Here is a 25,027-nt window from a genome sequence, read left to right as displayed (position 1 = left end):
CTAATTCGTCAAGCCAGGATTTCCAATCTTACGTACTCCTCAGAGATCTCTTTCGGATCCTATGGGAGAAGCCTGCATTCTGTCCAACGTCACCGCTTTGCTCCTTAAAGTTGCACCAGCAGCAACATCTGAAATTGGCATATTCTGACTTTAGAATATCAAGAGCAACTATAAGTACCTCAACAAAAAATGGGAGAACATGCAGTTGGCATGATTTACTCACCACAAAGCCACTTAAAAAAATAGAGCTGATTCTTTTTTATTTTGCAAGCAAACTATGTCAACTAAAAGTTTGTTTGATGTCAAGGAAAGCACAAAACATTCAATAGGCAGGGTTGTAAAACGAGAAATACAAATGTACAACGAAGGTTTGCAGGGTAAAAGCCAAATTTTACGGGCAAAAAATAAAAAGAGCTTCAGAGGGCCTGAGAATCCCAGCAGTGCAATGTGAATCAGGCCCGTCTGGAAGTGCAGCTTGCCACAGCCCCTTTCTGAAAGTTGTGTTTTTCAGGTTAACAAAACTACACAGAAATGGGATTTTGTTCTAGATGGACGCATGATTGGGGGCACTGATGCATGCTACAGATCAAGGTGTTTTGACCAATGAGGGCTTTTTTAGGCTGGAAGCACACTTACCTACAGAGCTTTGACTAAACCTGGTGCTCAATGCCAGCTCATTCCATGACTCGATCGTGATGAGGCACGGAGTACCAGGTCCCCTGTGGACCATCACTGCCTGTGCCCAGGGCAGGAACTCCATGCCCTTAAAATATGTTTTAGAAAACTTCTGGATGGTTCAGTGGGAAGTTGGCAGCCTCAGTGTCAGTACAGAATGAGTCCTCCTGCTCAAGGAGGTGGTCAAGTGTGGGTAGTCACCTGCTGGCGATGCTGCGGGGGACTGACACGTGGGTGACCTCTAGGAGCCCTCCATGTACCTGAGATCCAAGGATTCTCTGGTTCAGATCCCAAAATAAGCTCTCAAAACTTTTTTTTGGAGGGGGGGGCGCCTTTGCACTTACAAACTCTACAAAAACAGAGCTAAGGGCATTGTCACACAGAATCACCGACATTTAGCTTGGGAAGGAATCTGAATTGCTATCTAGTCCAAACTTCCTTCCAGTAAAGTAGGGACTAGCACTGTTATAAGCTCTAAAACTTTGATTTGGCTTAGATTAAAGCTGTAATTAAACATAAGCCTCAAAGTCAATGGTACTCATCATACACAATGGTGAAAAGCTGAGAGCTTTTCCTCTTAGATCAGGAATAAGACAAGGATGCCCACTCTCACTTTTACTCAACATAGTACTAGAAACCCTACCCAGAGCAATTAAGTAAGATAATGAAATAAAAGACATCCAAATCTGAATGCAAGAAGTAACACTGTCTCTATTTGCCTCTATTTGCAGGGATGGATATATATATGTATGATATATATATATATAAACAACCTAACCACCAAAAAGCTGTCAGAGCTAATAAATGAATTTAGTAAAGCTGCAGGATACAAAATCAGTGTACGAAAATCAGTTGCACTTCTATACACTAACAACAAATTCTCAGAAAGAGAAATTAAGAAATAATCCCACTTACAATCACATCAAAAAGAATAAAATATCCAAAATATATAAAGAACTCATACAACTTGATAGCAAAAAAACCCCCAAAACCACAATCCCCCCAATTTGATTAAAAAAAATGTGGAGAGGAACTGCATAAACATTTTTCCAATGAAGATGTACAAATGGCCAACAGGTACATAAAGAGATGCTCAATATCCCTGATCTACAGAGAGATACAAAATACAATTCAAAACCACAATGAGATATCACTTCACATCTATTAGAATGGCTATTATCAAAACAATGGCTATATTACAAGAGATAGTAAGTGTTGGGGAGAACATGGAGAAAAGGAACCCTTGTGCACTACTTGTGGGATGCAAACTGGGGCAGTCACTGTGGAAAACTGTACGGAGGTCCCTCAAAAAATTAAAAATAGAACTACCCTATGATCCCGCAATCCCACTTCTGGGTATACATCTGAAGGAAACAAAGTCAGTATTTTGAAGAGATATCTGTACCCCACATTTATAATAGCTAAGGCATGGAAACAACTTAAGTGTCCACTGACAGATAAACAGATAAAGAAAATGTGGAATATATATATATATATGTATATATATATATATAAAATGGCATATTATTCAGTTATTAAAAAAAGAAGGAAATCCTATCATTTGCAACAACATGGATGGACCTTGAAGGCATTACGCTAAGTGAAATGTCCATTACACTAAGTGAAATAAGTTAGACAGGGAAAAACAAATAATGTATGGTCTCACTTATATGTGGCATCTAAAAAAGCCAAATTCCTAGAAACAGAAGAGTTTGATGGCTGTCAGAGGCAGGGGTGCGGGTTAGGGGAAATGGGTGAAGGTGGTCAAAAGGTACGAACTTCTGGTTATAAGATAAGTAAGTCCTGGGGATATAATGGATAGTACAGTGGCTACAGTTAACAATATTCTATTGCATACTTGAAAGTTGCTGAAAGAGTAAATCTTGAGGGGCGCCTGGGTGGCTCAGTCAGTTAGGTGTCTGCCTTCAGCTCAGGTCATGATCCCAGTGTCCTGGGATCCAGCCCCGCACTGGGCTCCCTGTTCAGGGGGAGTCTGCTTCTCCTTCTCCCTCTGCTGCTCCCCCTGCTTGTGCGCTCTCTCTCTCTCTCTCTGTCAAATAAATAAATAAAATCTTAAAAAAAAAAAAAGTAAATCTTAGAAGTTTTCATCACAAGAAAAAATATTGTAAATGTGTGAGGAGATGGATGTTAACCAAACTTGTGATAATTTCACAATACATACACATATACCCATATCAAATCTTTACGTTGTACACCTTAATACAATGTTATATGTCAATTGTATCTCAATAAAGCTGAAAAGGAAAGAAAATAGGATATAACTTGATGTTGAATAAATAGAAATGTACAGTGTTAATAAAATAATCCAAAGGAAAAAAGCACACTTGAGAGCAGCATATTATAGAAGGCAGAGCTTCCACTAGCCTGGGTCCCCAAATCTCTGTATGGAGCTCATGAACCCCCATCCTTGATACCACTGTCTTGGAACCAAACTGGACTGCTTTTATATGGGAAAAATAATCTATGTTAAGCCACTGAAATTCAGGAATTTGTTACAGCAGCTTAACACAAATCCTTATACTTGTCTATATATATAGGCTTTTGATAAAGATTAAACAAAATAAGGGGCGCCTGGGTGGCTCAGTCGTTAAGCATCTGCCTTCAGCTCAGGTCATGATCGCAGCGTCCTGGGATCAAGCCCTGCATCGGGCTCCCTGCTCCGCGGGAAGCCTGCTTCTCCCTCTCCCACTCCCCCTGCTCGTGTTCCCTCTCTTGCTGTGTCTCTGTCAAATAAATAAATAAAATCTTAAAAAAGAAAAAAAGGTTAAACAAAATAATATATATAAAACACCTGAGTCATGGTTAATTTCTTTTTATTTTTGGTCTGCTACCCACCTGAAAATACCCCAATAAAATCAATTTTTTTGCTTTGGAGCAAGGGGAGTTTTCTAGGAATATTCAAATGCACAGATTGGGGCAAGCCCCATAAACTTATTATTAAGCAACATTTTCAGGAGAGTTTTGGTCATTTACATCTTTAAAACACTCTGTCATCCGGAATATGGTACTTACCTTGAAACCTAACTTGAAGCTGAGGGAGGTAGAGGCCTTGAAACAAAGATGTCACTTGGTAGATGGTAGACCCTTTCAAGTCTTCCAGAGGGGGCCATGCCTACCTGTAAATCACTGGGTGTTCTAAAAAAAAAAAAAAAAAAGTCAGTGGTACTTAATTAATGAGAAATGGGGAAGAAGCTGTTCACACAAGTGCTTCTGAGGATGCCAAGCACCGGGGTGGTTATGATCTTTGTTTACACATCAGTTTCACAAACTTAAACTAAATGAAAAAATACTTATTCTGTATTATCATCATAAAATTGAGTTTCTAAATTGAGTTTCTCAGTATGTCTACTAAAAGAGCAAAGAGCTATCCTGTAATATTTAGTCATCTTCCAAGGTTTCCTGGTTATTAATTGGGCACTATTCATTGTTAACTGTTGCACTATTAGTTGGGTGTTACAGGACAGCATGATGGTAGGAATGTTTGCTGCAGGCCATGTTCAGCTAACAGTGTTGTGAGCCCTGTCAGCCACGGAAGATTGCTCTGCCCACCAACTCTGTCATAACTAACCATGACTGCCGAATCACTGATGTTATTATAACGTGTTTAATCAGGATAGAGATCTATGCTTCCTCTTCTGAAATTAGGAACACACCTGAAAAGTCGTCTTCTGTAAGCAAAAGAAATATTCTAACAGGTTAATTTAAAAACATAATGCAAAATCTTGTTCTTCCCAGAGGTCTGTCGTCTTCTTTTCAGTGAGGTATAATTTACATATAACACTGTATTAGTTTCAGATGCATGACATAATGATTCAATATTTGTACATATTGCAAAACGATCACCACAATAAGTCTAGTTAACATTCCTCACCATAGTTAACATTCATCACCACACAGTTATAATTTTTTTCTTATATGAGAACTTTTAAGATCCACTCTTAGCAACTTGCAAATACACAATACAGTATCACTAACCATAGTCACTATGCTATACATTAAATCTCCATAATTTAATTATTTTATAACCGGAAATTTGTACCTTTTGACTCCCTTCACCCATTTTGCCCATCCCCACCTGGCAACCATTAATCTGTTCTCTGTGTCTCTGACCTCATTTATTTTTTTTTTCAGATTCCAAATATTAAATGAGATCGTAGGACTGTCTTCTATAATATCCCTGGCAGGTGGTCATCAAAACTTTGGGCTTTTAGCAGTTTCCTATAATACTCCTGGGATCCTGATCAAACCCTGCCCATGGCCTACAAGGCCCCAGTGTCAGTCCAGGCTCATCTCAGCCCCACACTATAGCCCTCCAGTCATTCTAGCAATCTCTTAGCCCCACAAAAGAGCCTTGCTCTTTGGGGACTTGGTGTCTGTGATCATGTATGTCCTCTGATGACCCAATTAGGAGGTGAGTCAGCTGGGCAGATGCTTGGAGTACCAGTCTGCAAGAGGCATCATCTCCCCTCCCTGCAAGAAAGAGCCAGAGATGAAGAAAACTATGACTGTCTGGAGCCATTTGAGGCAGGGGAAGAAGGTGGGACCCCCAAGGGGCATGCTGGAGCCAGGACGCAGGCCATAAGACTGTCTCCTCTGGAGAACTCTGGTGAGCAGAGCCAGGCAGGTAGGTTTTTTTTTGTTTTTTTTTTTAAAGATTTTATTTATTTGACAGAGAGAGACACAGGGAGAGAGGGAACACAAGTAGGGAGAGTGGGAGAGGGGAGAAGCAGGCTTCCCTCAGAGCAGGGAGCCAGAAGCGGGGCTCGATCCCAGGACCCTGGGATCATGACCTGAGTCGAGGGCAGACGCTTAACAACTGAGCTACCCAGGCGCCCCGGCAGGTAGGTTTAAAGCCAAGGATGAGGGCCACCTGGGTGACTCCGTTGGTTAAGTGTCTGACTCTTGGTCTCAGCTCAGGTCATGATCTCAGGGTTGTGAGATTGAGCCCAGTGTCGGGCTCCCCATTCAGCAGGGAGTCTGCTTGAAGATTCTCTCCCTCTGCCCCTCCCCCCACTCATGTGGGTACTTTCTCTCTCTCTCTCTCTCAAATAAATAAATAAATCTTAAAAAAAAAAAAAGCCAAGGATGAAAAGCTAGGGAGAGCAGGGCATGAGTGTGGTGGTTCTAGAGCACATCTACAAATTTTCTGTCACATCTCCCATCAAGAGGGGGTTCTAGGTCCCCTGAGCAGGCCTCAGGACTACCTTAATAGAATGGGAGAGAAATGATGCTGTGCGACCTCTGACACCAGGTCAGAAGAGTCCATGAGATTCTACCTGGCTTGGTCTCTCTCAGGTCACTTGCTTTGGAGCCCTGAAGCTATCATACTGGAAATACCACATGAGAGGTCACCCAGAGACAGGGACGCCCAACTGTTTGAGGCTTCCCAGCCCAGCTTCAGACATGTGAGTAAGGGAACGTTCGGGTGATTCCAGACCGACTGGTGCCTGAATAATTGTGCGAGACCCGAGTGATAAACACAAGCTGGCCCAGTCCACCTCCAGATCATGAGGATAACAGTACAATGACAGAGGTTTTAAGTCACCAAGTTCTGGGATGATTTGTTCACAGCGGGGTAGTGATGAAGCGAGAGACTCTGTCCGGCTTGCTCCTTACTCTTCTGTCCTCAGTACCAAGAACAGTACTGGCCCAGACCAGGTGATCAATCAAGGTTTGTTGGATGACTGAATGAGTGGACAGATGAATGCATGAATGAACAGGGGTGAGGTTCATCACAGCCACCAGCAAGCCATCCTTTCTGCCTTCCCCCCGCCGGCACCCTGCCATCTCTCCTCTATCCCAGTGATGTGGGAAACAAAGGCAGAAGAAAAATGATTAAAATCCCTTACTCACTACAGCCCACTCACAAGTGCTTGAAACTGGCAGAGTGACAGTCCTCTGTGGACTCAACTGCCCCCATGTTAATGCTTTGCTAAGGCAACAGGCAATCCTAGCCCAATACCTCCCCCTCCACAGGATCCTGTAAATCTACTTCAACATATAAAAATTCTTTTGGAAACTTCATATCTACCCCCCAAGATACATGTTGGCAATCGCCTGCCAAGCATATGGCCTACCTCTTCAAGGTCCTGGAAACCCTCCTTCCAAAATTTTAGACTTACGCTATCTCTAACCCCCTCCCAACTTGAGAGTATATAATGGGCCACTCCTCATGACCCCATTGCAGCCCTTTCTGCCCACAGGTCCTGTCCCCATGCTTTAATAAAATCACGTTTTTGCACCAAAGACATCTCAAGAATTCTTCCCTGGCAGTCAAGGCTTCAAACCCTAACGTTCTTTCCTACATCACCTCCACCTTTCCCACCTAGCTAACTCATGATTGGCCCTCAGCTCCCAGCTCCAAGATTATTTTCTCAGGGAGCTGCCCTTGAACTCCCCTGTCTAGATCAGATCCTGTCTGACACTCTCAAGTCACCCTGTCTTTCTCCTTCAGGACACATCTCAGGACTATCATTACATAATCAATATAGCCACGCTGAAATGCTGGCTGTCCCCTGTGATTGACTATAAGCCACCAGACGGCAGCAGTGGGGTCTGTTCACAAGCATGTCTCTAGTGTGGGACAAAGCCTGGCCCAGAGCTGGCTGTGTGTCAGAACATTTCTGGAGACTGGTAACATACAGCTCAGCTGTTTTTCCTCACAAGGCTTCTGACACCAAATGTGTAGTGTTTTGTCCTCGTGTCAACCAATTTTCCAACTCTGTGGACACCAGCTGGGGGTCCTACAATTCAATTCAATTCTGACACTGACTACCCCGAGTTAGTGTCAGACTCCACGGGTGTAAGGGCTAAGTCCCAAAGACTGCCCCACTTGAGTTGCCAGTTACAAGTACTGGGTCCCCAAATTGCCCACTTTTGTCAGACCTGGCTACAAAGTCAGACGGGGGTCTCGCACAACCCTTTTTCCCCTTTCAGGTTTGATAATTTGCTCCAACAGCTCACAAAACTGGGAAACACTTTACTTGCTCTTACTGTAGATTTATTATAAAGGGTACAACTCAGGAACAGCCAAACGGAAGAAATGCATAGGGCAAGGCATGCGGCAAGAGCACAGGGTTTCCATACTCTCTCTAGGCATGTTGCCTTCCTAGCACCCTGATGTGCTGCCAACCTGAAAGCTCTCTGAACCCCTGCTGCTTAGAGGGTTTTGTTTGTTTTGTTTTGTTTTTGAGGTTTCTAGATATAGTCACAATTGATTAAATTGTTGGCCATTGGTGACTGATCTCAACCTCTGGCCTCCCTCCCCTCCCTGGAGGTCAGAGGGTGGGGCTGAAAGTCCAACCCTCCAATGGTGCTTTGGCCTTTCAGGCAACCAGCTCCCATCCAGAAGCTACCTACCCCCCACCCCTTGCCAGCAGATATTAGCATATAAAAGACATTCTTAGCACTCTGGAGATTCCCAGGGTTTTAGGAGCTGTATGCCAGGAACTGGGGGAAAATTACCAAATATTTATTTTTATGATACCATCCTGTTTTTAGACGGTGCTCATTTTTACTGTTCTCATCAATATTGAGCTAGAATTGGCCTCTAACTGCTAGCCTACCCTCGACCAGGCTGTCCAAACCCACTCACACCCTGGTCATTCTCACTACACAGACCCCAGGGAACCAAGAAGTTTAGTGTCTTCTTCAGGTTTACCCGGCAGTCAGAGGAACAGCTGGGGTCTGAAGCCAACTCTTCAGACTTGCCAGTTCCACCCGGTGTCCATCACATCACACCGCCTTCTGGATGTTCTCACTGCTGTGAAAAGATCTGGGAGAATCATAATCCCTCCCTTCAAACAACAACCAGCAAACCTGCGCACTTTCCACAATGGAACACAGGAACCCGGCGAAGCTTCTTCATATTTAGCAGACACTCTTCAACGTCTCTATAGAACAAAAGCTCAAGCTGATGTTTACTTTAGGCACCTCCCCGCCAAATACCTAAGGGATGAGCCCCTGGGCAAACATCTAATTCCGATTTTACTTTGACTCTTTTACTGGACAGAGCCCTGCAGAAGGTGTTCATTCTGCTTTCCTTTCTTTTCTATTACTTGTCATTCCCCAGGTCTTGGAGATTAAGGATTTAAATAAACGAAGATAAAAAATATTCCAGGTGGGGGTGCCTGGGTGGCTCAGTCGGTTTATGCGTCTGCCTTCGGCTCAGGTTGTGATCCCAGATTCCCCGGATGGAACCCTGTGGCCAGCTCCCCTGCTCAGTGGGGAGTCTGCTTCTCTCTCTGCCCCTCACCCCACCCATGCTCTCTCTCTCTCTCAAATAAATAAATAAAATCTTAAAAAAAAAAAAAAGAATATTCCAGATGATCTGCAATAGTTCAGTGAGATAGCACTCCTGAAACTGAGCTTTTGAAGATAGTGCAATGACCCAGAAAAGAAAATGTGAACATTTTAATGTGACTTAATGTGAAAAACTAAAAAAAGATGCAGAGCCATGCATTGCACGACTCTAAATTTTTATTTAAATGTGTGTGTGTATATATATATGCTTGGAAAAGCTGGATGGAAAAAAATATAAATTTAAAAATGACATGGCACGTCTCACCCTTTAGATTGGCAAAAAAAATAAAATAAAATAAAAGATCACTCATCTCTAGTGGATGTTAGTCCCAATGGGGACAAATTCTTTCACACACTCTTGCCAGGAGGGTTAAACTGGAACAGTATTTGTTAAGAATTGGTGGTCTAATTAAAACAGTAAACACACATACCCTTTGCCCCTAGAATTTGTATTCTGGGTATCTATTCTCAAAAAATGCTCGTTCACGTGTACAAAGCAGCAATAGGAATAAATATAAATGTCTGAAAACTTAAATATTCACCCATAGGGCAATGGTTAGAAAATTACAGTTTATGATTCTGCCTTAAAAAAGGAAGAGGGGGGACACTTGGTAGAGCATGTGACTTTTGATCTCAGGGTTGTGAGTTTGAGCCCCACATTGGGTATAGAGATTGCTTAAAAATAAAATCTTAAAAAAAAAAAAAGGAAGGAAGGAGTAGGCTTAGGTGTGGATGTGGACAAACCTCCAGATTCTACAAGTTACAAATGAATGAGAGAGGGTATGCAAGGGGCAGCGTCATAGATACGGAGCGTATCTACTGTGTAGGTAACTCGCGTAGGTAAGACATTTGCACATCTCAACATATACAAGGAAATTTGAAGAAAACATGTAAACTTACAGAATAAGGTCTGGAAAGAGACAGCCTCTGTAGAGAGGAGGTTTGCAGAGACCCAAAACTGATGAAATCCCTTTAAAAAGGGAAGGATTTTGGCAGCAAACTGTCAGACTCTTCAGACCTGACCCCTCTATGTCTGACCACTTAAAAAAGGCAACTGTCGCCGAAGGTTCTGCCCAATGGATTCCCAAACAGAACCGAGTTCCTTCCCTGCTGGAACATCAGAAGCAGTCAGCGCCGAGCTGACCTGGACCAGACCCAGGCCTTATCTCAACTGTGCGCCCCAAGACCGACTTCGCGTTTGGTTTGTTAACGTCCTGCACCCTCTGTTATCTTGTTTGTTGTGTGGCTTGTCTTCTGCCCTGCTCCGTATGCTGTGTAAGAAGCCAGGTTTAATCACACGGTGAATTGCCATTGAGTTTGGAATCCTGAACCTGCTTTAGAATTGTGATTTAACGGGGTGCCTGGGTGGCTCAGTTGGTTAAGCGACTGCCTTCGGCTCGGGTCATGATCCCGGAGTCCTGGGATCGAGTCCCACATCGGGCTCCCGGCTCGGCGGGGAGCCTGCTTCTCCCTCTGACCCTATCCCCTCTCATGCTGTTTCTCTCTCTCTCTCTCAAATAAATAAATAAATAAAATCTTAAAAAAAAAAAAAGAATTGTGATTTAACTTTGCTTTATGATTGAATAAAGCTGACATCGTGGAAAGACACAATCATGTGTGTGCCTTCATAGCGTGCTTATGACGACCACCAAATTGATAGTGGTCATCTCTGTTGTGGACTTTTCAAAATTTACTCATATATTTTAATGCTTTGTTTTTACAATGCATTATGTACAAATAACAATATTAGTAATGACAGCAGAAAATGTGATGTTCTTAAGTCAAAAAAGCAAGCTATGATAAAGCATATACAGTTTGAGCTCAATTATGTTATAAAGAAGATATATTACAAAACTGGACCGAGGGGTTTGAAACAGGGCTGGGAGTGGGACTTTTTACTGTTATACTCTTTAGAATTTTGAACCTATTGCTATTTTTTAAAATCATTAAAAGACAATTTTTAAAGGAATGCTGAAAAAATAAAATGGACCCTTGATGTTATGAGTGGTTATGACTGGGATTTACAAGTAATCCTACTTTTCTTTGAAACAAATTGCAAGGGTGAAAGACTGGTTTACAACTCTTTAAGTAGGTGGTGAGGTCCTGGAAGACTTCTCTCATTTATAGTTTTCTGTATTTTCCAAACTTTCTTAAACAAACATTTATTACTTTCAAAATTAGAAAAAAAGAAAGTTGCAGAACTTCCTTGAATTATTTTTTAAACAATGCAGTCCATGGCGCGCCTGGGTGGCTCAGTTGGTTAAGTGTCTGCCATTGGCTTGGGTCATGATCCCGGGGTCCTGGGATCTGGGCCCCTATGGTTGGGCTCCCTGCTCAGTGGGGAGCCTGTTTCTCCCACTCCCTCTGCCCCTCCCCCACTTCGTGCATGTGGGAAAGGTCACCCAGCTTTCACGTCCTCTCCCAGGGTGCCAGTCTCCCACATCACCATTGGTTCGCCCTGGAAACTCTTCGAACCCATCCTTTTGTGTTTTCATGGAGGCTTCATTACATACACATGACTGATTAAATTGTTGGCCACTGACAACTGATTTGACCTCCAACCCCTCTCCCCTCCCAGGGTCTGGGGATGGGACTGAGAGTCCCAACCTTCTAAAGGCCTGGCTGGTTCTCCTGTCAACCAGCCCCCCTCCTCAGGTTACCTGGGAGCTTTCAAGAACATCGCTTCATTAACATAACAAAAGACATCTCCATTGGTCCCATCACAGGAAATTCCAAAGATTTTAGGGGGGTCTGTGCCAGAAACAAGGACGAACACATCTCTATTTCTTATTATAAATCACAGTAGAGGTTCTAATGATCCTCCTTGTCCCATTTTGTTATTATGCACATTCCCTACAGCCCTTAGCACTAAGAAGGCACCCGGTAAACACCAGGGGACTGGTCCGAGTTCCAGTCTATGGATTGAAATTTCCTTACCTGGAAACAAAGTGCTATCCATTCAGCCCTGGGCTTAGACGAGTAGGAAGGTTCCTCTCTGCACCCCACCCCCCAGCACTGTCAATTCCACCTTAACAAACAGGGCTGAGGACGGAGAAAGAAGGGAACCACCCTGGGGCCATTCATCACCGGAAGGCAGCTGACAGCTCTGCTACCCCCGGGCAAAGTCCTCATTTCCTCAGGAGCCGAGCAAACCTGCGGGCTGGTGAGAGCAGGTCCCTTCCCGGGCAGTGCTCACATCTTCCTCGCCTGGACGGAACTCCTCATGGACTGGGGGGCAGCACCTCATGGTGAGACCACAGAGATGACCCGGCCTCTCCCAACAGGCCAGCCCAGGGCAAGGCCAAACCTCACATGGTGGATTTCAATGTGCTCACGGGATGGGTAATAGGCACAACCAGGCCAGGTTCTGAGCCAAGTGGCCAGAAGTATTGGTAGGAGTTGAAAGGAGAGGGAAAAAATTGTAAACCAACTTCAGAACCTCATCCTCAGGGCCCCAGGAAAGTGTTTCATCAACAATCTAGCTGGCACGTATCTTGATATGTAATGACAGTTTCAACTTTCCTCACCAACTACATGCTGGTGACCTGGTGCCAGCCTCTATTTTTACAGCCTGAGTAATGGCCGGGCAAAGGACCAGACAAGAATCGGAAACAGAGGGGCGCCTGGGTGGCTCAGTCGTTAAGCGTCTGCCTTCGGCTCAGGTCATGATCCCAGGGTCCTGGGATCGAGCCCCGCATCGGGCTCCCAGCTCAGCAGGAAGCCTGCTTCTCCCTCTCCCGCTCCCCCTGCTTGTGTTCCCTCTCCCGCTGTGTCTCTCTCTGTCAAATAAATAAAGTCTTTAAAAAAAAAAAAAAAGAATCAGAAACAGAGGGGTGGGGCAGGAGAGGTGACGGCGCAAGGAATGGGCCCATATCCTACTCCACCGTGAGCAGCCAAGCCTTCCTCAGATTCCTGCCCACCCTCCCCAACAGCCTCATTCCCTCTTCCGGCCCAGACCCTGTGCTCAGACCCTGCGCTCCCCTGGGGCTAGGACCTTATCTGCTTCGTTCACCGCTGTATTAAATGAGCGAATGACCACACTGCCCTACCGCAAGTCTGGCACATTAGACCTACTCACCGTTCCCCCTGAAGCCCCACATGCCCCTTCTCAGAACTCAGTGGCTGTACCCCTTTCACTCTCTCGGCCCATGTGCCTTCTTGACCTGCTTAACTCCTGCTCAACCTTTTTCTTTTTAAAGATTTTATTTATCTGTCAGAGAGAGAGAGAGAGCACAAGCAGGGGGAGAAGCATGTTCCCCGTTGAGCAAGGAGCCTGATGCAGGGCTCGATCCCAGGACCCTGGGATCATGACCTGAGCAGAAGGCAGATGCTTAACGACTGAGCCACCCAGGTGCCCCATCTCCTGCTCATCCTTAAATTCAGCTCAAAAGCCGGCTCCTCCTGGAAGCTCCCCCTGATCCCAACACTAGGTGAGCCTCCCCCCAATACTGGGCAACCACAGCCTTCCCATAACACTCATCAACACACGGGCTCACTTCAGCTTCCTTGCCTGTCTACCCCCAGGGCTAGGTGGACACGGAGCTGAGTAACAGCAGGTGCTCAGTAGGTGTGTGTGGGAAGAAAGGAAGGGAGGGAGGGAGGGAAGAAGGGCACCAAGGAAGACGCTGCGGATGGAGAGGCACTTGTCACAGAAACCTACAACAAACTGAACAAGAACACTAACACCCAGTAGATCAATGGATCATTCATCAGACTGAGAAAAAATAGCAGGAAGTGGTTGGGAAAAATATTTCTCAAATCATTGGAGTGGGAAGCAGAGGTCACTCTTTCCCGCATCTTCTCCCTTCCGGATGTGGGCTGGGGTGGGGGCTGAAGAGGAAGAAAAACTTTGGAAGGCTAGGTGAGTGGGGGCACTTGAAAGGCTCACAGGCTCAGAGCTCCTCTGGCCCAGGGGTGCTGAGGGCCATTTCTTCTGGGGGTAATCTTCAACTGCTGAGTGGGATCAATTATGACTCATTCTCATAAAGCTGTTAAGAACATGCCCTGGGTCAAGAAAGAGGGATAATGAAGACCTGCTATTGTCCTGCTAGCCCAGTTCCCAAAGGTAGGGACAGAAGCAGGGATTTAAGACAGATGATCCAGAAATAAAAGACTATTTTTGGTTGGAGCCTTCTTAGCACAGTATTTCCTTGTAAGACAGACACCCCCAGCTGTCCCACAATATTCATTCCTTCTTCCTTGCTAAGAGAATTCTGATTTTGGCGGGGGTGGGGGGTCGGGGGGGGAAAAAGTGTGGTAGAGATTGCCAGCTAATCATGAAACCCAACTCCTCTTCCTCCTAGGCACTGGACCATGTTCCCCAGCCTCTCTTGCAGGAGGTGTGGCCATGTGTCTGAGCAACTTCTCCTCCCACCCCACCGCCAGAATTAATTCACCACCTCCAAGCTTGGCCCATAAAATTCTCCCACACACCATCCTCCCTGCTCCTTTTTCTTCTGATTGATATAAACAAGCATGGCAGTCTTAAGAGCCTGGGTCCCTTAATCACCTCTTGAAGGAGAACTCCCCACGAATTAGGAACAACCATTTTGGGATTTCTGTGTGTGAACAAAAAGTAAATGTCTACCATATTTGGGTCATTAAGCCTATTTGGGTTGTTTGTTTAGCAGTAAGCCCACCTAACTATTCTTGGCAACAATGTGCCCTGCCAGATACTCACATGGCCCTTTAAACTGGGAGTGGTCTGCTAGGTGTTTTGGGGAAAATGTCTGCTTTCCCGGGGCGCCTGGGTGGCTCAGTCGGTTAAGCGTCTGCCTTCGGCTGAGGTCATGATCCCAGGGTCCTGGGATCGAGCGCTGCATGGGGCACCCTGCTCAGTGGGAAGCCTGCTTCTCTCTCTCCCTCTGCCCCTGCTCTCTCTCACTCTCTTAAATAAATGAATAAAGTCTTTAAAAAAATTTAAAAAAGAAAAGAAAATATCTGCTTTCCTGATAAAAAGTACGGATGTTGCTGGCACCTCCTTCCTGCCCAAGTCATCTTGCCATCATGAAGGACAGGCCAAGAAAAGAAGAGAAGGCTCAGTCCAGACGGACATCAGCTGCTGAAACTAATGCTAGCAACCACCTACCTTTGGACATCTTGTTACAGGAGAAAAATAAACCATTATTTGCCTAAGCCCCTAAAGTAGGGCTTTCTGTTACTTGCAGTCAAAAGCCAACCTGACTGCTTTGCAACCGCCCATGCATTCATTCATGCAGCCTTTACTGAGGCGTATTTCTTGCCAGTCCTTGTGCTAAGGGGTGAAGAGTCAGAGACAAGCTGGATGTGGCCCCCTGGCCTCCAGGAGCCCCCCGGCAAGCCGGGGAGACGGGCCCATGAGCAGACAGCACGCACGCAGCAGGAACAGATGCTATGATGGTACATGATGTCCCAAGGGAGTGTGAGCATGGAGTGGCGGGCGGGCACTGGGGCAAGGAGTTCCCAACTCCCTTTCTGGCATTCAGCACACCGAGAAAACACTCCTCAAGCTCAAAAGCAAGTAAAAAGAATGAGCTATGCTCAGCCAAGCCAACTGCAATTACTTACTGTACGTTGAGTTGTTAAACACCATCAATTAATGCAGCTGTTCCAAGATAATCAGCAGTCATGAAAGCAAGATGCACAAGAGGAGAAAATAAAAGTATCATATGCCACTAACTTAGAGATGCTGTAAATGAGAGGAACCAAGAACGAGGCAGCCTTGCCGACATCTTCCCGCCTGCTGATGTTAGTCATCTCCTGAAATACACCTTCTCTTTCTCAAAAAAGACCCAGTGATTTTTCACCTTGAAGACAGAGCCAAAACAGAATCAACTGTCTGTGCCATGACCTTCAACCAGAAATGTCCAAGCTTTGATTTCCAGGTCTGTGTTTCCATTAGGAACTGTGATGGAGACAGACAAATTGTCGACAAAAGATGACCCCATCTGGGAAATCGAGAGGCACCCGAGGCCAGAAAACTTAGAGCACTCTGTTTAACTCAGTTCTGCCTACATACAAATAAATGGTTTTTAAAAAAATGAATGACATTATTTGCCATGTCTTTATCTTCCAAGCATGGGGCAAAAAACCCAACAATACAGCAAAACTTCATTTACTTCAAATTCCAGTAGTTTAAAAAAGAATAAAAATAAGCAGGCTCCTCATTAAGAGATCTATCAGGTTTCCAGCCTGCCTGCCAACTTATTAACGTAAGTGCTCCAGCGTAGAGCCAAGGGTGTACCAATCACACTCACACAAGCCAGAGAGGCGCTCATGTTCCTGAGGCAGTGATCCCAGGCTCCCTGGTCCACGGCCCACGGCTAGGGCCCCTCTCCAGGCCCTGATGGCAGGGGCTAGTCAGCAGGCTTCCAGTGGGAGTTTCTTTGTAAGTCACACAGAGCAAGTGAGGACCTCCCTTCTCCAAGAACGAGTTACTAACCCAAGCCTAGCAACACAGTTTCCCAGAGATCTTCCACGTCCAGAAGGTTCTGGCTACGGCAGACTCGGGCAGCACGGGAGTCTGGCCTTCTGCCTCTGGCAAGTCTCCTACCCACCCTTGGGAGCAGCTGTGCCAGTCCTCACTCAGAACTGGGTCCCTCCTGGTATTGCAGGCTTCCAGGGCTGCTAAAAGACCAGTCCAAAGCAGTGGCCAGGGCAGTATGCTGTCCACCAGGACCAGGAGCAGTGCTGGCAAAGCAGGTGAGTAAATACTGAGTTCACGGTCTCTTATCACACTTCCCACTAACAACCTGAGGCCAAGAGTTATAGTGAAAACATTACCAACCAGCACCTGTCGGACGCGGACCAATCAATGGAGTGCCTACCTTAAACAGCTGGCAAGGCCAAATCACACCAGTGTGCACCTGCTGAAGATCACCAGCTCCCCCTCCTGCCATGGTCAATCCTTTATAGGCCCACCCTAGGCTCTCATGACCACAATAGGTGGCCGAGAGCCAGGTGAATGCCTGGGCAACGTCTGTACTACCCTTCGTGTCCTTCGCCGTGAACTTAAGTATAAGTGTCCTCTGTGCCAGAGGGACAGAGACTACGTGTGTCTTAGCCACTCTCCTATATCTATCGACTCCGTGCAGCTGGCTGGCACCAAAAATGTATTTTTAAGGAATGAATGAATAGCAATAACAGCTAACATTTTTATTTTTTTAAAGATTTTATTTATTTATTTGACAGAGAGAGACACAGCGAGAGAGGGAACACAAGCGGGGGGAGCGGGAGAGGGAGAAGCAGGCTTCCCGCGGAGCAGGGAGCCCGATGCGGGGCTTGATCCCAGGACACTGGGATCATGACCTGAGCCGAAGGCAGATGCTTAACGGCTGCACCATCCAGGCGCCCCAACAGCTAATATTTTTAAAGCATACCATGTGCTAGGCACCGTTCTAAGTCCTCATCATGATATCTCACTTCAGCCTTACAATAATAGCATCTCATTTTTATCATCATCATCATCATCTCAATTTTACAGGTGAAGAAACCGAGGCAGAGAGAGGTTAAGTCACTTGCCCAAGTGTACAAGACCAGTAACGGCAGATCCAGGATTCAAAGCTAGCCTGGTTTCAGAGTCTACACTCTTCACTACTGTACTATGCTGAATATACAAACTCAGGTACTCTAGTATTAGGAAGTCATCAGCAGAGAACCTCTGAAATCCACAAACCCTTAGAAATCCTTCCAGGTGGTTTCTGGTGGTGCTAATCATACAGTTTTTGTCTGTTTGGCCTGCAGAACATTTTAAAGAAAGCCTACTTTTACCCCTAAGCAGGAGACTACCTATAATTTTCAAATAACTATGTAGCCACATTTGGTTATCAAGCAACTGTAGCAGGAATATCTAGGTTTACACAGTATTTCCCTGCTCAAGAGTTCTGAGCTCTAGAAGCCTCTGAAACCCCCAGGGGTCCCGTCTCCATCTCTAAGATCCCAGACTTGCTGGAAGGATTGAACGAGATCATGGACTCAATTGCCCATTTATAATGGTAAGGTATTGCATAAGCATAATGTATGATCATATTAATATATTTCAACAAAATGACCTATTAAAATTTCTATACTCACCAGTCTATACTCACCAAAATTCTATACCTGCCTACACTTCTATGGAAGTTCCTGTTTATATCTCTGCACATTTTAATAACAATGTTTAAACCTTAATAACTGTGTCCCTCCATTATTATTTTTGACCTTCCAGACATTTCTACTATAATAATGTTCTTCCACCTTAATCTACATGCTTCTTTCATTTGAGAAGCATAAAGAGTTAACAAGGCAGTAAATGTTTTATTCTAACTTCAGATTCTTCTATATTAGTTGACAAAATTAGCAAGCAAGAGCTTCATTTTATTTTATAATTTCAAAGCTCAAGATGATTTGGCTATATCTCTGAAGGCCTAATGTTGGGTACTGCATCCAAGAATGAGGTGGGTCTAGGAAAATAAGCTGTGGTTTTGTTAGTTGGAAAGACACATGTCTCCCTCCAACTGAGGGGTAGGACAGATAGTATTCAAACTATTTGTAAATTTGGTGTAAATTATGATTCCAACCACAAATGAGCATAGAGAAAGGGAGGGGTGTGTCAAAACCAGGTGCAATAATTTTCACCTTAGTGTGTTTTTTAAAGCTCGGGTTTCCATGCTATTGATTACAGCTCTCTCTAAGGAAGTCAGTTATACGCAGAGGCACACAGTGGTAAGCACATGACAAAAGGGTACCCCATAATATGGAAATATGAATGTGTATGTTGCGGAAGTGACTGGGCAAATAGCAACAGAATTTTCAAGTTCCTACAGATGTTTGAGTTCCCCAAATTCTCTTCCACCCCAGGGTACCAGCACACGAGGCAGCTCCACTGCTGTGTGTAGTGCGGAAGGAGAGACTGGGGACTGGGGACGGGACAGAGGAGGGAGGGGCAAAGGAAGGGAGGGAGGGTACCTGGATGACCCAGCCAAGAACACACAGTGAAGGCTGCCTCCTGGTGCAGGAACTCCTCCACGAGGCCCCTCTAAGTTCCTTTTTCAATCATTTTATCTTTTTAATCATTTATCTTCCTCCATGTTCCTGGGACTGCTCCCCTCTTCATTACTGATTGAGCGGTTCCTTTCCAAAAACCAGGGGTTTCCCCAACGGAGGCCCAAAACGTTCAGAACAGCCTACTGGTTCTGGAGGTGGAAGCTAGCAGGCCAGAGTCTGTGGCTCGGTTGGATAACCCTGACCCTCCTGCCTTTTGAACTCAGGGCAGACGCTGCGATTCATTCACAGGTGCCTCCTCGCGGCTGCCCTGCAGGATCTGCAAGGTTGAGGGGCTTCAGAGGGCCCTAATCCACCTGCCAGGCTGCCCAGCAGGTTCAAGAAGGGTCCCCGGAAGGCTGCTTCTGTCCAAAGGCCCACCATCCTACTAACAAGCAGCTGTTGCCTCTTCTTCCCCCCTAGTGGGGGTGCACAGACTCTGCCAGTTGCTTCATCTTTTCTGCTCCCCTTTGTGCTCTCCCCTCAGCATCTCAGGTGTGAGGTGACTCCCCAGGGCCAGATCCCAGACCAACATCACTCAAGCCATTTCCAAAGGAGCACAACCCTCCCTCAAAAACGTAAAAGAGCTCTGGACTCTCCCACTTTGCTAAGGCCAGCTCTCGGTTGTTCTTCAAGGCCTTCTAGAAACCAGAACAGTGAGCCCAGCAAACCATATTTCAGGTTACCATGGGGCTATTCTTCCTCTCAGTGACTCTGCTCCTCATGGTAACCCCTGGACCAGAATGTGGGCACATGTCCTCATCCACCAACCAAAAGCCTTGACCCAGGGCAAATCGTGGGGCTGAAGTCTACCCCTTCTGTTTTTCCAGAACCCTGGAGAGTCTCCCATCCTTTTCCCTACCCACCTTGAGATAGCAGGCACCACCACCCCTCCCAGTCTCTCCCTCTCTGTCTCACTCACAGACTGCAGGCAATAATTAAACTTTTAGAAAACAGATTTTCACCAGCTGCAGGAATTCTGGTAAGAGCCAGACCCGAAGACAGAGAAAGTCTGTGTAAGAAAGATAAGCCCATGACAACCCTGGACCTGTGGGCAGTGCCGGGAATTCCCACATCCAGGTAACATTCTGAATACCAGCCCTTCCCGGATTCCTGGAAAAAAGTGGTGTGAGGTATGCCCACTCCCTCAGCCTCTGGCTGTTCTTCAGGGCTGGCCTTTGACAGAGGCAGAAAAGCTGGCCTTTGCTCAGTCTGTCAGTGGGTCATAGCCACCTCCAACAGACAGAAACATCCTCATAAAACACCAGCCTCCCTCCCCCACTCCAGAGCTGCAAACCATATTGCCAGAAATGTCTAAGAGGCGGTACTCCCCACTCTCCATGGGCAAGTGATCTGGAGTGGACAGCAACCACCGGACCGAAGATGGTGCCCCCCTGAAGCAGCCGGCAGGGCTCCGCCAATGGCACTCAGTCTCCCTGAGGGCTTCATCCCGTCACACACAGGGATGAGGGATGCCTGAGGTGGGGGGATGCAGCCACAGCTCAGGGCCCTATAGGATAAGCTATGCAGGGCTTGTTCCCTCAGCCAACAGCCTTAGATCCCCTGAGTGCCCAGCATTTCCTCACTCCAGTTCTAGGATCAGGACAACTGATTTCCTTCGTGGAAATTCTGGAGTCCCCACGGAGGTCAGAGACACAGCTATCAGAGCCTGACCCACAAACTGAGCTCTCTGCCCCAAATAAACATGAAAATGAGTTTCTCTCTCTTAAAAAAAAAAAAAAAAGTTTGTCTCCAGTGACATTACGTACTTTTAAAAAATTGATGAATTTAAGGATAATATTTTGAAAACAGTGAAGCACAATGGAAAACATAAGTTATGGACTCGGACTAGATTGAAGAGGGGGATCCATTTCTTTCCTAGATAAACACGGAGTACCTATCACTTAGAGGGTGCCAGGCTGGGTGCTGAGGCCCTCTAGCTAGTGGGACATCTGACAGCCAACAACTCAGCACCCAGCAGTATGGTGAGGACTGAGCAGATGCCCGCAGCAATCTATGGGCACTCAGAGGGAGCCCACTGAGCCCCCGTGTGCCCTTGGGCTAATTACTTATTAATTCACTCTTCAATGCTGAAAGAATATTGAGCCAATATTCGGGCCAATCAATAGAAAAAAAAAAGTTACTGATCCTGCAGTTTCACAAATGCTCCGAGTGTTGTGCTTCAGAGGCCAAGTGGCCCATCCTGTCCCTGGTGCCCCAAAGCAGCCTCCCAAGCATGAGTGAGGGTGGGCTGGCCAGGAACTAATCCCTGAAAGAGAAGTATCCCCTACATGTCCTTTCTCTGAAATAGGCAATTAATTTCAGTGAAGACTTAATGAAGGCCAGGAGAAGGGATGGGGCAGATTCAAGCACTTGGCTTCCAGGCCGTAACCAATACATCTCCGCCTCTCTCTAGGGACCACGAGGCTTTTCAAACCATCTGCTTTAAACTCTCTTCCCACAGATGTCCAGAACTGAACACCAACACCTCTAAGGAGAAGGAGTTGTTGCCAAACCCCGTTTGAAGGCACGTCACGTTTGTAAGGCTGGGCTGGGCACGGTCTGCTTCACACTCGGGTTCACCCGGGGGCCCTCGGCAAACAGCAACAAATGTCCCCAAGTTGGGAAGCCCTCTTGGGGCCCCCGTGGCCATCCACCCCACGCTTCCCCATTCGCACGGATCTAATTCCACATCTCTCCTGATTTTTACTTTTTGAAAGCCTACAAAGCATCCCAGCCTTCCCAGGAAGGCACTGGCCACCCAGGCGGTGAGAGCCTCGCTGAACGCCCAGCGGAGCGGGAAAATATGGCTCCACATCCTTCTGCACCGCTAATCCTTTCACCATCCACAGGTACAACTTGAAAGACCGCTGCTGCCACAAAGAAAGCAACCGGCTCTAAACCAATTCCATTTTTGTGTGTGACAAAGCCGGCTTCTTCAGAAGATCGCGACAGACGAGCAAAAGCAACGCCGTGGGGTCTGAACCACGCAGCCCTAACCTGAGCACCCAGGCATGACAGCCCGCGCGCGCAGCGGCCCCTCCGCGGGGTCCCCGGAGGCCCGTAGGCGCGCGGCGCAGGCAGCTGCGGGGGAAGCCAGCCCCACCCCCGGGAAAGGCCGCGAAGTTGCCGCCGCCTTCTCACCTGGAGACCAGCAGGTTCTGAAGTGCCGCGGGATCCCGGATCCCGGGAGCTCGAGTGCCGGCTGGAATTAGGCGCAGAAACGCGGGGGCCCGGCGGGAGCGGGTTGGAGGGGCGGGGAGGCGGTGGAGGCAGGCGGGGCAGGAGAGGCGCGGGGCTGGAGGTGGAGAAGCCAGAGGCAGCGGGATTGGGGGAGGCGCCCGTCGGGAGGTGGGGGCGAGGGCGCGGGAGAGGGCGCCGGAATCGTCGGCAGAGTTGGAGGGTGCTGAGGCTTGGAGATAGGGGAGGGAGGGGCGGAGGGCGGGGTGGCTTGGGGAGAAAGCGCGAGTCGGGGGCTGGGGTTTGGGGGGCTGGGGAGGGAGCGAGAAGGGAGGAGGGAACTCAGGCGCGGGTTTCAGACCCGGTGGTCCGAAGCCCGCCCCAGACCCCAGCACTATTCTCCCACTGGAGACTCTGCCCCATCGTCCCGGCCTCGGAGCTTCCCGAGGACCCCCTCGGGCTTTCAACCCCGGACCCGGGGACGCCTGTCCGCCTCGAGCCTCCACACCGCTCAGCCGCAACGGCAACCAGCCCGACCCCGGCCCGCTCCCACTCACCGTCCATGGTCCCGGCCCGGCTCCGGCCCCGGCTCCGCTGCTGCGCGCCCGATTCGGCGCTGGCCGCCTGCTCAGCCCGGTGCGGGGGGGCGGCGGGGGGAGGCGAGGGCGGCGCGCACCGACCGCCTGGCCGCACGGCATGCCGCAGCGCCCCCTGCTGGCCCCGCCCCGCGCCGGGCTCCCTCGAGCTCCGCCCCGGAGGCGGCGATGCGGGGCGGTCCGGCCAGGGTGAAGGGCGCGGAAGGGTTAGCGGAGAGAACGTTGACCCGGGGAGGCCAAACAGTCCCCAGAGACCGGTCAGCCCGCGGAGTTCCCGGCGTGCCTAAGCCACGGTCACGGGCATCCTGAGTGCACTGGGACCGCGGCCACAGGCGCGCAGGGTCGCCGCGCGCCTCACAAAGCCGGACTTGGGATGGATCAGGGGCTACGCAGACGCACGCCTTGGCCAGGGTACACGGACCCGGCCCGGGCCCCGGGTCCCAGTGAGGGTGACTTTGGGCCGTGTGCCCGGCCAGGCGCCGCCCCGATCCCGGTGCTGGGAGGGGCACGCGTGTTTGGGGTCCTCCACCGCCGGGGACTGCTGCCGCGTGGACCCAAACTGTCACGATTCTTGCCACCGTGCCTCCGCCCTCGTTCAGCCTTCCTCACGTTTCTCTTCCGGCACCGACCACATCCGGCCGTGTGTGCCAACTGTAGACCTGCTGCTGCGGGGTCTCGGGATGGCCTGCCGGCGCCCTGGGCAGATCGCGGGCCCCAAGGCCTCTCCTTCACCCCTTCCCAGCCGCGGCTTCCTAGGAGCGGGCCACTGAGGATTCCCCCAGCGCTTGAAACGGATTTGTGTTATGTGCTGTTAGCCGTGAGGCTTGCGGTTGAACTTGATACATTTGTGGGTCATTTCTTTCCAATGTTGGGTTCTAGCTGGGGCGAATTCCTACATGATATCTCTGTGGGAGATGATCTCACCAACTGTGACTGTCGGGCTTTTGGTGTCAGTGACCCCTATGTGCCCTAGCACAACTGGCCTCGAACAAAATAGACACTGCTAAGTGTTTACGATTTACCTTCGAGAAGCACGTTCTGGAGGAGCTCATCACTTGGCCCCTTCTTTCACTCATGTGTTAATGGCTCCTAAACTACACTACACCCAGATATTTACCCATGTTTCTGCCTGCTCTCTGGTTTTCTGCTTAGAACTGCTTAGAACTTCCCTCACCAAAGTCTTCTGTTCCCACCTCCCAACCCCATCTACCCATGTAGTCTCATCTTTCTCCCAGCCACCTCGGATGCCTTCCTCCCCTGAAGGTTCAAGGTTCCTCAAACCCTGCTAGCCTGCCCGTCTCGCCTCATTCCTGTGATGCCCTGCCCTCCTGAGCTCTTTCCTGCCCTGACCGACACACAACCCCTTCCAGTCATGAAGCCGGGAACTGTGTATCTCTCACTGTGCCTGTAGCATCACCCCTGACTCTCTCTCCTGGTTCTCAGTCTACCCATCCCACCCAGCACTCCTCCTTCTGACTGTCCTCCCACTGATTCCCGGCTCCAGAGCCCTTGGCGGGTGCTGCCTCCCTCTAACTTACATGGGTTAGAGCACTTTCTGCTGTAAATGATAGACAATGCAATTCCCACTTCCTTAAACAAAGAAAAAAAAATTGTTGACTTATGCAAATGAAAAGCCAGGGCACATCTGCCTCTGGTCTGGATTTGGTTCCAGAGACTGAAGAATCCAGAGATTCTCCATCTCTCAGCTTTGCTTCCTTCCGCGTGACGCCCCAGCAGATCCAGGCTCACAACCTCACAGCAACAAGTCCAGCAGAGAAATAGCTTCTCTTTGTCAACCATTCCACCCGGCCTTGGGCCTGACTCTCCTCAGCAGGAGTGGGTCACCTGTCCATCCTGTTCTCTCAGCCACTGCGACCTCAGGGTAGATTAGTTTCTTCTCTCTCTCAGAGCTGCCTTCTCTCCCCCGCAGGGAACATGTGGGTGCTCCTGGATCCCTTCCTTGTCACAGGGCAACTAAAGGTGACTCTGGGGCCCCATCGGGAGCCATTTCCCATTAAATATGCCACATCACCTCTTCACTTTACCACAGCCCTCCTGTGTTGGCACATGGCATTCTGGGGCAGAGTTCCAAACAGGAAGTGGGCACAGGCTCTCTCTGCTCTCAGCTTTCTCCTCAACCTGCTGGGATTTCTCTTGTTGTACTATACCCCTCCTAGGTCAAGACTTGGCAGAGATGTGGCCTCAGGCCCCTCAGTGCACTTGGGCATCATACTCTCCCTAGACTCATCCTCTTC

The 25,027-nt window shown here is 48.1% G+C and overlaps 1 protein-coding gene across 4 annotated transcripts in view; it reads right to left on the bottom strand.

Moving 5' to 3' along the window:
- Window positions 1–22,820, bottom strand: part of PXYLP1 (2-phosphoxylose phosphatase 1) — a 336,729-nt gene extending 313,909 nt beyond the window's left edge. For all 4 annotated transcript variants that reach the window (XM_081827262.1, XM_031032576.2, XM_081827269.1 and 1 more), the window contains exons 1-2: window positions 22,734–22,820; window positions 3,709–3,831 (exon numbers count right to left, since the gene is read on the bottom strand). The gene's annotated coding sequence lies outside the window, so the exon portion shown is untranslated. The remainder of the gene's footprint in view (window positions 1–3,708; window positions 3,832–22,733) is intronic.
- Window positions 22,821–25,027: the final 2,207 nt, after the last annotated feature.

Source organism: Leptonychotes weddellii, chromosome 1 (assembly GCF_054177405.1).
Source record: "Leptonychotes weddellii isolate Sample4059 chromosome 1, ASM5417740v2, whole genome shotgun sequence".
In the NCBI taxonomy this organism is placed as follows: domain Eukaryota; kingdom Metazoa; phylum Chordata; class Mammalia; order Carnivora; family Phocidae; genus Leptonychotes; species Leptonychotes weddellii.
Note: the sequence above shows the minus strand (reverse complement) of the source record. Positions and strands in the feature narration are given on the sequence as shown.